Below are 14,810 nucleotides of genomic sequence, written 5' to 3' on the forward strand. Positions count from 1 at the left end.
AACTGTATGGTGATCTCTCTTCAAATCTGGTGCTTTTTGCTGCTTTGACGAGGAAGTGTTACTGATCGTTGCTTTTCATTTTTGAATTAAAATATTGTTAAGTTGTATAACAAAGCTCATGAAAGTGAAAAAGCCTTATTTGGTAGAACATGTTGCTATGACTTGTGTGCAGTTGGTATTATAGCTTGATGCTCTTAAGTAGAGTCTGGCATCCAATGATTTGAGGACACAACCTCCTGAACATAATACAAATTTTTTTGCCTAGTATTATTAACATCCTATTATCATGGACAAATGTGATCAAATAAATATCACTAAAATGGTAATCGCAATTAAAGACTGTTTAATAGAAATTTAATCAGTATTAATTCCTATTTCTTTTTTTAGAAGACTTTCACGTTACTCAAAAATGAATGAGCCTTGTATAAAAATGAGCATACCGCTATCTAAATGTTCACTTTGGAACATGGACTCCTTTTTCCAGGACTTACTGTGGTTTTGCTAATGGCCATTACTTTATACAGAGAACAAAACCAGCAGTGATAAGTAAATCCTTGTTTTCCCATAACAGTTGGCATATAATAAACCTCCTTGAAGATCATTCAAAACAGTAAATAGTAGGGGGTCAATGACTATTTTCTGCTTGAACTCTCCCCTCTGGTAGCACATCATGTGCCAAATACAGAGGCTTGGGTCATGTGGTTATTGTGCAAAGAGAAGATAAGTTTTCAGGCAGAGCTGATGAGCTACAGGTTGAGCTTCCAACATAAGTATTTCATAGTCCCTTAAAGTGATTTCTAAAGTCAGAAGGTTTTTTTTTTTTTTTTTTTTTTTTTAAATCTTAATGCATGCTATACATAAAGAAAAAAAAAGCCTTCTGTGTGCAGCGCCCCCCCCCCTGTACTTGAGCCCAATTTCTATCCAGCGATGTCCACGATTTAATCAGCCACTGGGGACTCTTCCTGCTGATTGTATGTCACCCACTGTGTCTCAGTCAAACTCAGCCAATCAGGAGAGAGAATGGATACATGGAGCTGCAGCTCAGCTTGGGTGCCCCCATAGCAAGCTGCTTGTTGTGGGGGCCTGCAACAGGAGGGAGGGGCCAGGATCTCCAGCCAGAGACCCAAAAAGAGGTGGATCGGGACTGCTCTGTGCAAAACCCCTGCACAGAGCAGGTAAGTATGACATGCCTGTTTTATAAACAAGCCTTTACAATTCCTTTAAGCAGAGCTCTTGTGACCAGTTGTCTGATATTGGCCAGGTTACCTAATGCTTAACGCGATACTAAAGTCTTCTTGTTTTGACATTTATTTATTTATTTTTTTAACGACAAAAAAAGTCATCCTACTTCCCTTCTCTGTACCATGCACAGAGCAGCCCAGATCTTCTTGGTTCCCTTGCTGGCACTCCTGGCCCCTCCCTCCTGCCCCCACAGCAAGCAGCTTACTGTGGGAGCACCCGAGCCGAGCCGCTGCTCTTTGTCTCCATTTGGACACAGAGTCATGGCTCGGCCCCGTCCCCTCTCTCCTCTGGCTTTAATTGACAACGGTGGGAGCCAATGGTGCACCACTGCTTTCTCAGGCAGTAAGCAGAGAGTCCCGGCCAGCCGCGTCTCTCGTGCAACATCGCTGGATCGAGAGGGGCTGGGGTTAATATTAAAAGGGCTGGGGCTGCTGCACAAAGAAGGTTTTTTTTTTTTTATCTTAATGCATAGAATCTCACTTTAGAACTACTTTAAAGGAGAATTTTGCCTAGAATTCAAGCAGGAGTACAGTATTTTACCATGTGGTTTGCAATTTAAGGATACACCTTTTAGTAAATCTACATTAAATCTTGTGCTATAACTGAAAAAAGTTGAACGTGTAGTGTAAAATTGTACCAACAATTGCAAAGTGTGTGTGGGGGGAAACAAAGGATTACAATTTATTGAAACTAAATGGATATTTGCAACCAAGGAACAGAGTTCGATATTAAGAGGTATTAAGCCCAAAAACTTGTAAAGTTTTATAAAAAAAAAAGTATTATAATAATTTTGTTTATACCTGGTGATTTGGGTAGTAATGTACTTAAAGTCTTAGGGTGTCTCTACTTTGGATGGAGGACCAACAGAGACCCCTTTTTGGACAGCAGCATTATCAGTCTGGAAAGAGGGTTGATTTTTAGATGGGCATACATTTTCCAAAAGCTTACTCAGCTCTCCTAAGTGTGGTATGTGAGTCCACAGAAAATAGGGCAAATCTAGGAAAAGAGTGGACTGGCGTAAAGATCCAAGAATCCCCTGCAGCTCCTGAAGAAAGATCTGGCATGGATCTCCTTAATGGTACACGTGAAGAAGCATGCCCACTATCCGATGTCACTCCACCGCCTGTCAGTGAGCTGCACCACTAACAGCTGTAGATGCTGCCGGTGATTTCTCTCCCAACGGTCCTGGTTCCCTCTCAGTGCTGCTGTCTGATCAATAGTCTCTTAACTGTAAGTGTGATATGTTTAATAAAGTGTTGCCTCTTTGATCCTAGTAACTTGTGCTCCCTGTTGCTGTGCTTTAAAAATGTATTACACATTTAAAGCTGAATTGCAGGTAACACCCCCTAAGCAGTTAGAGAAACCGGTTTTTGGAATGAAGGTTTTATATCAATTGAATAAAAGCCTACAATTGTAAGAACTCCTGTCCATAGGAAATGGTTTGTCTCAACCGTAACAGATACTTTTGCTGGTTGGCATGGATATATATATTATATTTTTTTAATTTTTTGCAATACAGAGGAAAACAAAAAATATTGTCACATGCATGTGAGGTAAGTTATGCGCAACTGCAAATGAGAGGGCATCATAATACACATTCTATGCATATAAACAACACGCAGGCTATCTAAGCATTCAACTTGCAGATAAGAATGATTAGTGACCTTAGAACATGAGAAAGGTGAGGACTATTATAACTGCAAGCAATGCAGCCTTTGCAGTAATTGTTTTGAAATGTGTCAAATGCAATGTGGCTCTCGGGAGAGCTAAAGCAGGAGAACAAACTTATCTTCAAGACTAAATGCTAAATAAACAGTAAATTCAGGTAAGTGTGCTGTTCAAATGATCCTCAATACTGGTCCTCAGGAATAGTATGCATAGGGTTGCACAATGGCAACTATGGATTTAGGCATTGGGTATTTCGGTGGAATAATGCATCCAACCAGCCCATATATCCCTAACATTGTCCTGCTAATTTTTACCCGAGTGCACAAGCGTTCTGCTTCCAAATCAAATAGTGAAGTACAAACGATCTGTTACCTAAAGTGTGGAATGAGAGATTGTGCTGCAATCAATAAGTAATGGGTAACATACTTATAAAATGTAATAGATGAGGGGGAATTGGGGGGTGCTGGCTATTGGTCCAAGGGTAGTTTTTTTTTTTTATTCCACAGGATAATTCCCTACCAAAAGGCCTTAATCTTGGGCAGGACCACCAAAGATGTAGGAACGTGCCCCTCTGATTACAGCCCTGCCAGCAAAATGAATCGGCAGCAGGAAACATCTGTGCCAAATGGTAGGGGGTTTTATACTATCTAGTGAGGAACTTGTAAGAAGAGTCTTGAATACTAGTGCTAATAAAGGCTACATGTATCAATTGAAGCATTTTCTGGATTTAAGAGGGAGCGAATTCCAGGTCCAGTTCCTTTTTACCATTTAATACAGTATGAGGTAGAGGCCGAGTGTGCACTCAGTAAAAGTCTGTACATGTGGGAAAGGAGATGTCTAAAGAGTTTCACGCACATCGACTCAAACGTGGAAAGGGAGTCTTGCGGCTAAAGAATCATGACAACTGTCGATCTCTCCATTCAGCCAGTGGAAACATCCCATAAAGGGATTGTAGGAGGCTTGGTCTGTTAAAGAAATTTCGAAAAGTAACCAACTTACTGCCCAGATCACCAGGTATAAATAATAGAAGCCCAAAAAAAAAAAAAAAGAAAACTAATGCATTCACCACAAATGAGAGTTGGTAAGCTTCAATATAATTTCATGTTTTTTGGGTTTAGTACTGCTCTAAGAACCAGTCATAAAAACCTCACATGACCTGACAACCATTTGTTTCTGAATATGATATAACAAAATATATGAAAAAAAGGTTTTCCGTGATTACCTACAGTACATTTACAGTTGCCCAATAAATTAATCTTTGTAAAGTCATGTTTAGCGTTATTAGGGTTTACACTGAGATTGTATGCCGCTCACAGCAGAGGTCCGGTACATCCCTGTTCTCCGTTTCAGGGACAAATCAGGCCCGAATTTTTGCCTAAATTTGGACCTGAAACGGAGCCAAAGATGCACAGGACCCCTGTGCAATCCACTCCACAGCCACCACGGATGAACCGGCTCCATTGAGGGCCGGTCACAATCTCCTGTCATGCGGAGAAAACCGCAACCAATTCGCACTATTGTCAACTCAGCCTTAAAGTTTGTTATCAAGAAAAGCGATGCAAAGAATGATAACTTATAGTAACCAGGCAACTAGATTCCAAATAATATAGTATGTAATACCACACTAAATTTATTATGGAAGCGTTTTCTCTGCAGCTACCCATACTACAATTGAAAAAACCTTGTGATCAAACTAATATATAAAAAAAAAAAAAAGGACGCTTAAAACATATGTGACATGATGCTAATATTCACACAAACCCGTATATCGTATGGCTCAATAAATTGCAAAGGCCGTGATGTGACACCCTCTGAATAACCTCTGTAACTATTAATTTGGCTTACACATGCTTTATTGACTCAGTACCACCTCACCCGAACCTGGCGCATCTCCGATCGGCAGGAGGGCTCTGTGATTGGCCCTCCTGATTACATGACGAATGTGTCCAATCACAGTCATCATGTAATGTAAACAGAGAGCTGGTTGCTAGGCGATCGGCTCTCCTCTCCTCACACGGACGTTGTCAGTGAGGAGAGAGGATCGCTACAGCCAGCCAGTGCTCAGTGTGTATGAGCTGTTTTTTACACACTGATCACCGGCACAGTGTCCCCACACGATGTAAACACACAATGTCCCCTACATAGTGTCCCCCAAAACCCTGCCCCCACACATGTCCCCACATAGTAAAAACACCTGTCCCACATATGTAACAGTAAAATCATATGTCCCAATGATCATCTTCACACACATGTCCATGATCACACAAACCAATTATTATACACTTAATGGGATTTATTTTTACCAAAGACATGTAGCAGAATACATTTTGGCTTAAATTTATGACAAAATTAAATTTTTGGGGATTTCTTTTAAAACAAAAAGTAGAAAATATTGTTTTTTCTTTTAAATGTCCGCTCTTTTTTCACTTATATCTCAAAAACTGATTTGTGAATAAATGCCACCAAAATAAAGCCCTATTCGTATGAACAAAATCATAAAAATGTAATTTGGGTACGCAATTCTGATTGAAAATGCAAGAGCGCTGAAAGCTGAAAATTGGCCTGGGAAGGAAAGGAGTGAAAGCTCCCAGTATTGTAGTGGTTAAAGACTGCACTTTTTTTTATATATTGGTTAGATTTTAAATAAATTGCAATGGTTTGGCGATTTGTCCTAGGCTTTACTGAATCAGCTTGTAACATTGTAACTTGATTGTGCGTCAGCAAGTATGTTTAACACTCTGAAACATGTTTTTACATTACAATTCAGTTTATGGAATGCCATACGTGAGCCGTGTTCCCCACAAAGGACATTTGGATAGTGCAGGAACAGTAGAAGGGATAAATAATAAATAGGTATAAAAATATATAGCTACAGCCAATTGGGGTTCACTGTAGTAACCAAAAAAAATGGAATAGAACTCCAGCCAAAGTATTTATTTTGGAATGGGAAACGGTTATGACTTCTTTCCGTTTGTTTGCTACTTGTATCCCTGTTAAAGAGAAATTTAGAACTAGGATATGAGGGAAATCTCTTTATTACCTGCAATAAGAACACAAGAGTTCTAACCTCTCAGGTCTTACTGCTGTCTATGCCCAAAATTAACACTTCCCATTTCATTGGAAATCTGTTCAGTTTTAAATAGATGGCAAAAATAAAAAGCGATTGGGAAGGATCTGTCACGTGTGTTTTTTGCTGTCTGTGTATAAGTTTGAAGATTCCCTTTGTCCACTGACCATGGTCAGAGTGGGACTGGAAGAAAAATCATACAAGCAGAGATCCAAGACAACAGCAACCTTACAGGAACTAAGGCTTTTTAATTTATATACCCTTCCTGATTCAAAAAGGGAATTTTTTTTTTTTTTGCTTGACTTTTACTTTGTTTAAGCTTTTCAGTTTTATTTATTTCCCCACCCATTTTTGTTATCATTAAAATAATCTGCAGTTAATTATGCAGAATGTTTAAAAATTAATATATATTTTTTTTAATTTTACATTCTTCCCTGGTATTTTTTATTTATTTTTTTTATTTATTGCATATACTGACCTTTAAAGCTAAACTTTGGGAGAAAGGCAATTACCCATGCAGTGGGCTCTCCCAGCATTGCAAAGGCTAAATGCACATTATAAATAGACAAAACAAGAATTATACTCTTTTAGTGTGAGGGAAGAGGAGGGGACTGGTTGGGGGAGCTTGGAGCCCCAATATAAGGTGTTTTATTTTCCCTGGATTTCAACTTTTAATGTGTTCTGTTTGTTTTTTTTTCACTGTTCCATTTTAGTTCTTATACTGATTAAATGTGTAGTTTTGTCATTTCAAATTGTTGGCAAAGCTTGACTTGATAGTTTGCATCTTCTGTACATACATTATTTCTATAGCATGCAAGAGTGTAAAGACTCCAGAGTATCCTACCTGTAAAAAGTAATCATGTTATAGGGTGCAATAATTCTAGGCACTTGCCAGTCGTCTATAAAGATGATTTAAAAGGTCAACATTTGTAAAGGTGGCCTTGTGAAAGTCTCCTAATAATTATGCTGTAAATATGGACATTGAAAAATTTGGAGGTGTTGTCCATGGCATTTAACCAATTAATTACTTGTTTTGTAATTTGTAAATGAGTTTTACAAATGGAACTATGCTACTGACAACCTCCCTACTTTTCATTTTAGCAATTCTTTTAAAAAATGCTTCCCTAAAATATCTGCTAAAACCTGGTAGTTAAGGCCTCCCGACTTTCCATCTCCACTTATCAATTTTTACCTGATCTGCTGTCCACCCTAGTGCTTACTGTGACACCTTTCTAGACCCAGTTCTACTAGTATACTTTTTTTTTTTAAATTAAGAACTGTATCTTGTCCTTTTAAATTCTTTCTTCAGCCAAATATTGCAGCCCCTGACATTATTAAATGTGTTCTTATATCCATAACACCATAACACCATTATGGTGTAACACCAATATGTTCAAGGCCGTTTTTATCCAGGTGTCCATCTACAATCTAACGTATAGTCTGGTTATGTTGCTTTAGACATAAATTAAAGTTTTCTTTTGTGAAAAGAGCAAAACAAATTTCGGAATAAAATTTTATAGCCACCTAAATATGGAATAAGCCTTAAGCCCCGTGCACATGGCTGAATGTCGGGAGACAACGGCCTGTTAAAAAAAAAAAAAAAAAAACAGCTGACAACTAGCTTGTGTGTATGTTGGTCTGTCCGACAGAAGCTGGCCGAATGGCCTGCTTCTGTCAGACGTGCATGCTGGAAAACCAGCAGCCGACCGACTCCCAATCGGCGCTCTCAGCCAATGGCAGAGGGCCCTGATCGGAGTGTTCTGGCAGGGGGCCCGTCCCCCTGTCAGAACACAAAAGCTCAGTGGGAGAGATCGCTGGCCTAACCTTGCATAGTTAGTACAGCGTCTCCAACTGGAGCTGTCAGGTTTTTTTTCGTGCAACCCTGTGGATAGCACAAAAAAAAACTGTAGTGTGTACCCAGCTTTACAATATGTGCCAGGCTGCCTGTGAACATATGTAGATGTAAGATGTTTACGATGGGGTATTTTCCTGTTGTAGCTGTTTTTACCTAATGTAACTTAATTATTCTCCCACGAAAAATAAGGTCAGTGAAGGCTTGTTCTGTCCTCCACTATCATATCATTTTTATATGAGGCTCTTTTATAAGCCATTTTTATACATTTATGTGTTCCAGGTCTGATACTAAATATTTATGCAGTTTTTATTGTAATCTGCATTAGCTGTTCAAGATTGCTAATTTTAACTTGTTTTCGATGTTGAAGATTTTATTACCCTTGTAGTTATTACTAGATGGAACTTGTTACTGCAAATCTAGTGAACTATTACATTACTCTAGCCAAAGAAAATCTCGGATTTTGTTTTTCTTTACTTATTACACAAATATTACCTTCCATTGTGTTTACAGTTTACCTCTGTGAGCTAAATGTGAGCTATAGCCTTTACAAAAGAAACTTGTATAAGTGAAGTCCATTTTACACATTATGATACAATTATAGTAGTGACACAGTTGGTGCTTATAGAATCCTGGTCATCAAAAAAATACCTTATTTCTGTATAGATGTTAGAATCTAATGATGAAAATGTCAAGTCCATTTCTATGTTTCCATTCTATATTTACAGACATAGTCATTAAATATTGCTAAATGTAAGACTTGTAGTGACCCAGTTTTGATTTGGCCACATTGAGGGACACAGTGGAAACCTCGTAGTACACCAAACCAGGTTGATGACTTGCATCTCCGTGTTGACACTTGAAAATCTTGGAGAGCGTTTTAAAGGGCAAGCTCACCTTTTACTAAAAACTGCCTATGCAATTGGTACCTGTAGATAAATACAAACTCTGCAGCTTTGACCAAAGTTAAATAATGCCCTTGCAAGACGTGTAGGCCATTTATGTACCCCCCCAAGACCTAACTGAGAAACTCCCATTGATTGCATCATCCTGTCCAACCTTGTTGCTAGGGTGTAGAAGAAGAAGACATTCCTAGCCCAAACACCTTCCCATAAACAGTTTTTCTCCTGTCACAGTAGCACAGAGTTCAGCAAGGAGAAAATGGTGAATCTCATGTGTGGGGGTTTGAAAGTTCCTTTGCTGTGATAGTGGGGAGTGAACGGTAACGGCTGGCAACGTCTTAGCAACCAGACAGGATGATGTCACCTGTGGAATTTTTGTAGCCAGGCTTCGGAAAGTTATGTAAATGACCTACACCTATAGTAGGGCATTATCCAGCTTTAGATAAAGCTGCACATCTTGCTTTTGTCTACAGCCCCCCTTACCTGCAGATTTTTGGTAAAGTTGGACTAACCCTTTTAAGGCTGGGTTCACACTGAGGAACGCAACAACTCTCAGCAGGGGGTCCGGTGCATCTCCATTCACCGCTTTCAGGTTAAATTTCAGCCAAATTTTTGACTGAATTCGGGCCTGAAACGGACCAGAAGATTCACAGGTCTCCTGTGCAATTCGCACCGGAACCACTCTGGAGATGTGTGAACTGGCTCCAAAAGCGAGAAAGTCACAATCTCCTGACATGCAAATTAGATGCTGAGAAACCCACATCCAATTCACACTGGTGTGAACCCAGCGTGAGTCTATAGCCAAACAGGTATTGCCCAGCCCGCTGCTAGAATCCTCAATGTGAAATATAGCTTTTAAAGATCATAGCTCCTAACTGCACCTCGCTTTGCATCCATGCTGCTTTTGTATATAGCTAAATACAAATCAAGTAAATCCCTACAGTTTTGCCTAGTGTATAGAAACTTTAACATTGTCTTGCCTTTATGCCTTTCCTTGCCAGTGTACAGTATGTGTGTATTCCCTTCAAAGCACAAGGAAGGAAAATGAAACTTGCACCCAAACAGTCCTCAAGACTTTTTGTATTTTTTAGCACTTTTTTTTCACTTTAGTCTTGTGTTCTGTTGTGATTTAGGTAAAAAAAGAAAAGCTTTATTTTAAAGAAATAAAAAGATCCCTTTTATTTTTCTGAGCCATCGCATTGAAAAACTGCTTTCATTGTCGCTACTGTGCTGCAATTTTTATACATTTTTACTGTTCCCTTTGATTAATGTGTACTTTTAAGCTGTTGCATTTGTCAAATATGTAGGTTCACACAATATCACCATGGAGAAATATGACATTTCTAGGATGTTTTTGGAATAACACATTTCATCAGACATTGACCAGCAACATTTCAGCAATATTCTCATCTGAGGCTGTTTGTAGTAAGAATATATGTAATCTTTAAGGTGGACTGAATAAAAATGAGGATATTGTTTGATTCTCAGAACTTTCAGATATCTGAATCTGCTGCCAATTAATCTGGTAGGTAAGAAATTCAGTCACAAACTGATAAGAAAATATGCTTCAGCAGTAAAATATTTTGCCTCTGCTCTACAAGAACTAAATGTGGAGGAAAAACAAATCAACAGCTGTTAAGGAATATTCCTAATAGTAAACGTGATATTACCCATCGCTATCAGATACCAGTTTCAATAGTCTTTTGTAAGGCTAGTTAAAGTTGATATATTATTTAAAAAGGGAGCTGCGTTCTAAATTAAATATTAGAAATAAATGAACATTGCATAACAAAAAAAGTGACAAAAGTGAACATAAATCAACATAATACAAGGTGACACAATTGATGAGTGACAATATATGTCAGCAAGTCCCAATGATGATATAGGGACTATAGCAAATTCATCCTTCAAGATGAATGATGTGTGGAAAACGGTAACAAGGTATTTTTATCTTTCTCGATCACATGAACATGATCACATGAACAAACAGTTGTGAATCCACCACCAAAAAGAGTGCATGCTTAACAGCTTGCACAAGCTGACTCACTGGTGGCTAATACCCAGCCAGGGCCTTTTCCTCCAGGGGTAGCAAATGAGTGGCAGATCCAAACACAGCTGTCTCTGAACACTACTAAGGGGGAGATAGACTTGGATGGTCACAGGGACTCAAGGGATCCAGAGTCCTCACACATCAATCATGTTCCTGCACTGTACGGACAAATCACAGGGTTCCCTCTAATCACCTTCTACCGCAACATTTGCCATAGTCCCTATATCTTCATTGGGACTTGCTGACATATATTGTCACTCATCAATTGTATAATGTTGATTTATGTTCACTTTTTTTTTATTATGCAATGTTCATTTATTTCTAATATTTAGTTTAGAGCACAGCTTCCATTTTTAATGATGCAATCTCTGTATATCTCACATTTGAGCTGTGGCTTAGTTTGAGGGTTTGGGTGTACAGCGCAGCTTTTTTTTTTTATACACTAGTTGAAGCTGATATCTGATTAGGGTAAGAAGTGTATAAAGCTGAAAAGAATTAAATATTCTTTATTCTATTATTAAAAAATATATCATATTCTGGACATGGACTTGGTTATATCACTGGCAAGTATAACACATAGGCTTCATTGAGCCTTGTAAACTACAGATGCATATTTTCAAAAACTTGCATTACAGGCAGTTCACAATTAGTCTGGTTATATTTTTTCCATGTTTCATTTTTTTTAAATTACATTTTATTGATACTATACATCCCTTTTCATTTTTGTTACATCACTATATTCAATATAAATATATATATTAGATGCTTATATATTAGGAAAAAAAGAAACATGAGCTTCAAGTAATGTTTCTGTATTATAAGCCAGAGTTTTCCTAATTTCACTGCCTTTAAAAAGTACAAATTTCTATTCACCTATAAAGGAAGTACAATGTATAATATTGTTTTCGTAAAGACTATATGAGTATATTCCGCCTATACTTACATGTGCAATGTGAGATTGGTTACTCTGATGGTGTGTAATCTCAATAAAGATATTAAAGTTTGACTTGGTGTGATTTATCTTGTTTGGGATTCATTTTTAGGGGATGATTGTTATGGACATGCAGTCATTTTTGTACCAAGTTGTATGTGTTTTGTTTTTGTTTTTTTTAAATAAACTATTACATTATCTTGGAAAATTGTACTTTAAGTCATGCTAACTAGTGCTCATAAGTTAAATTACATTATGGGGTTGCTTTACTAAAGACTGTGCACTTTGCAAGTATGATTGCACTTATTTTGCTCAGAGCTTGGTGAATGTGGTGAAACTGCTGATTTCCATCATCCAATCATGTGCAAGCAAAAATGCAGTTTTTTTTTAAAATTGTACTTGCATCTGATTGGATATTGTTTTGCAAAGTGAAGCTTCACCACATTCACTAAGCGTTGGGGAAAGAAGTGCAACTGCACTTGCTAAAATAAAGCAACGCCTTTTTACAACATAACAACATTATTGTTACTTTGTATTTTAATCTCTCATTCGTATGAAGATCAAATAAGTGACCTTTTATCTGCAACCTCAAGTTAAAATTAAAAAAAATGATATAACATTTGTTCTTATTTAACCCTAATTAACTCACCCCCCCCCCCCCATCTCATAGCTAATATACCTTATTTATCTGTATATTCACATTCATTTTAAGAGGGAAGTTTCAGTGAAAAAAATACATTTTAAATAAGGAACTTTGAAGCAAAATAAAGGTCAGTGCCCATCTGCAGCCTCATAATTGCCATGAATGCAGCCTGATCAATGCTCATCTGCAGCCTCACCATTGCCATCAATGCAGCCGGATCGATGCCCATCTGCAACCTAGAAGGGACAGTGAGGGGGGCAGGACGAGCGCCGACAGATTAAATTCAGTGAGAATCTCCCATGATAGAACAGTGGTCCAATGGCAGCCCAGGAGATGGGACTTCCTATTACAGAGGCCGCCAAGTAAACAGGATATTCTTACTGTATGTAATCTGACGGCCGCCCGTCCTGCCCCCTCCAAGGCAGCTAAAAGTATTGGAGTATATCACGCACACGCTATTTGCACCCGATTTTCATGGTGAAAAAGTGAGTGTTATACGCCAATAAATACTATATATGTAATATATATAGATATATATATATATATATATATAATTATTATTATTATTATTTTTTTGACTATTGCAGAAAGAAGACAGCTGTATTTTTCTCTAATATATTTAGTAATACTAGTATCATCTGGGTCACTTAGTCTATATAATGTGTTTTTTTTTTCCATAAATACCTTAACCACTTAAAGAGAAAGTAAACTCTGATGAGTTTACTTCCTCTTTCATTCCCTGCAAAGGCAAAGCATAATGGACTACTATGCATCGCATAGTAGCCCATTATGTGTCACTTACCTGACACAGGAGCCAGCAAAGTCGCCGCTGTCCCCAGTAGTCCGCCGCATCCATCTTGTTGGTGGGGTCTCGCAGCTCCGCCGCTGTCATTCAGCGAAGCCGCGATGACGTCACTCCCGCGCATGCGCACGGGAGCCGACACGCGCGGCAGCTCCGTCGCTGAGAATGCCGTGCTCAGTGCGCCTGCGCGCCGCTGTCTACGGTGCATGCGCCGTAGACAGCGGTGCCCGTTTTCGGGCAAATATCTCCTAAACCATATAGGTTTAGGAGATATTGCTTGGACCTACAGGTAAGCCTTAATCTAGGCTTACCTGTAGGTCAAAGTGGTTTGTAAGGGTTTACAACCACTTTAAGGACCAGGCCTCTTTTTCAGATTTGGTGTTTACATGTTTAACCACTTTCAGACCGGACCAATTTGCTGGTCAAAGACCAGACCACTTTTTGCGATTCGGCACTGCGTCGCTTTAACTGACAATTGCGCGGTTCTTTTTTTTTTAAATTGATGTCCTTTTTTTCCCACAAATAGAGCTTTCTTTTGGTGGTATTTTATCACCCCTGCGGTTTTTATTTTTTGCGCTATAAACAAAAATAGAGCGACAATTTTGAAAAAAACGCATTATTTTTTACTTTTTGTTATAATAAATATAATAAAATATATTAAAAAAAAAAATTTTCCCTCAGTTTAGGCCGATACGTATTCTTCTACATATTTTTGGTTAAAAAAATCGCAATAAGTGATTATTGATTGGTTTGCACAAAAGTTATAGCGTTTACAAAATAGGGATAGTTTTATAGCATTTTTATTAATAATTTTTTATTATTATTTTTTTTACTAGTAATGGTGGCGATCAGCGATTTTTATTGTGACTGCGACATTGTGGGGGACCCATCGGACATTTTTGACACATTTTTGGGACCATTGTCATTTATACAGTAATCACTGCTATATAAATGCAGTGATTCCTGTGTAAATGACACTGGCAGTGAAGGGGTTAACCAGGGGGTGGCAGTGTAGGGGTTAAGTGTTCCTAGGGGTGTGTTACTAACTGTGGGGGGGTTGGGCTTTCATTTAGTGAACACTGATCTCTGCTCCAATCACATGGAGCAGAGATCAGCGTCACTAGTTGCTAGGCAGAATGGAGAAATGTTGTTTACAACGGCACTTCTCCATTCGGCCGCTCTGTGAGACGACCGCGGGGATGCCCGCGGCGATCCACGCCTGCTGGTTCCGCGACCGGACTCACGGGGGTCCCGACCAGCGCGGGAGCGCGCTGCCGGCGGCGCGCTCCCGATGGCAGGGCAGCAAATTTAAAGGGACGTACATGTACGCCCATTTGCCTGCCCGTGCCATTCTGTCGACGTACATCGTCGTGCGCTGGTCGGCAAGTGGTTAAAACTGTTTTTTTGCTAGAAAATTACTTAGAACCCCCAAACATTTTATATTGTTTTTTTTCTAACACCCTAGAGAATAAAATGGCGGTCATTGAAATACTTTTTTTCACACTGTATTTGCGCAGCGGTCTTACAAGCGCACTTTTTTTGTAAAAAAAATGCACTTTTTTGAATAAAAAAATAAGACAACAGTAAAATGAGCCCAATTTTTTTTATATTGTGAAAGATAATGGTACGGCAAGTAAATTGATACCCAACATG

The 14,810-nt window shown here is 38.6% G+C and overlaps 1 long non-coding RNA gene across 1 annotated transcript; it reads left to right on the plus strand.

Moving 5' to 3' along the window:
* Window positions 1–1,524: 1,524 nt before the first annotated feature.
* Window positions 1,525–11,787, plus strand: LOC143927880 (uncharacterized). The gene is made up of 2 exons (XR_013262335.1): window positions 1,525–3,067; window positions 3,109–11,787. It is a non-coding gene; the product is annotated as an uncharacterized LOC143927880 (long non-coding RNA).
* Window positions 11,788–14,810: the final 3,023 nt, after the last annotated feature.

Source organism: Lithobates pipiens, unplaced genomic scaffold, assembly GCF_037356315.1.
Source record: "Lithobates pipiens isolate NorthernLeopardFrog02 unplaced genomic scaffold, aLitPip1_a1.2 Scaffold_23, whole genome shotgun sequence".
NCBI lineage: Eukaryota > Metazoa > Chordata > Amphibia > Anura > Ranidae > Lithobates > Lithobates pipiens.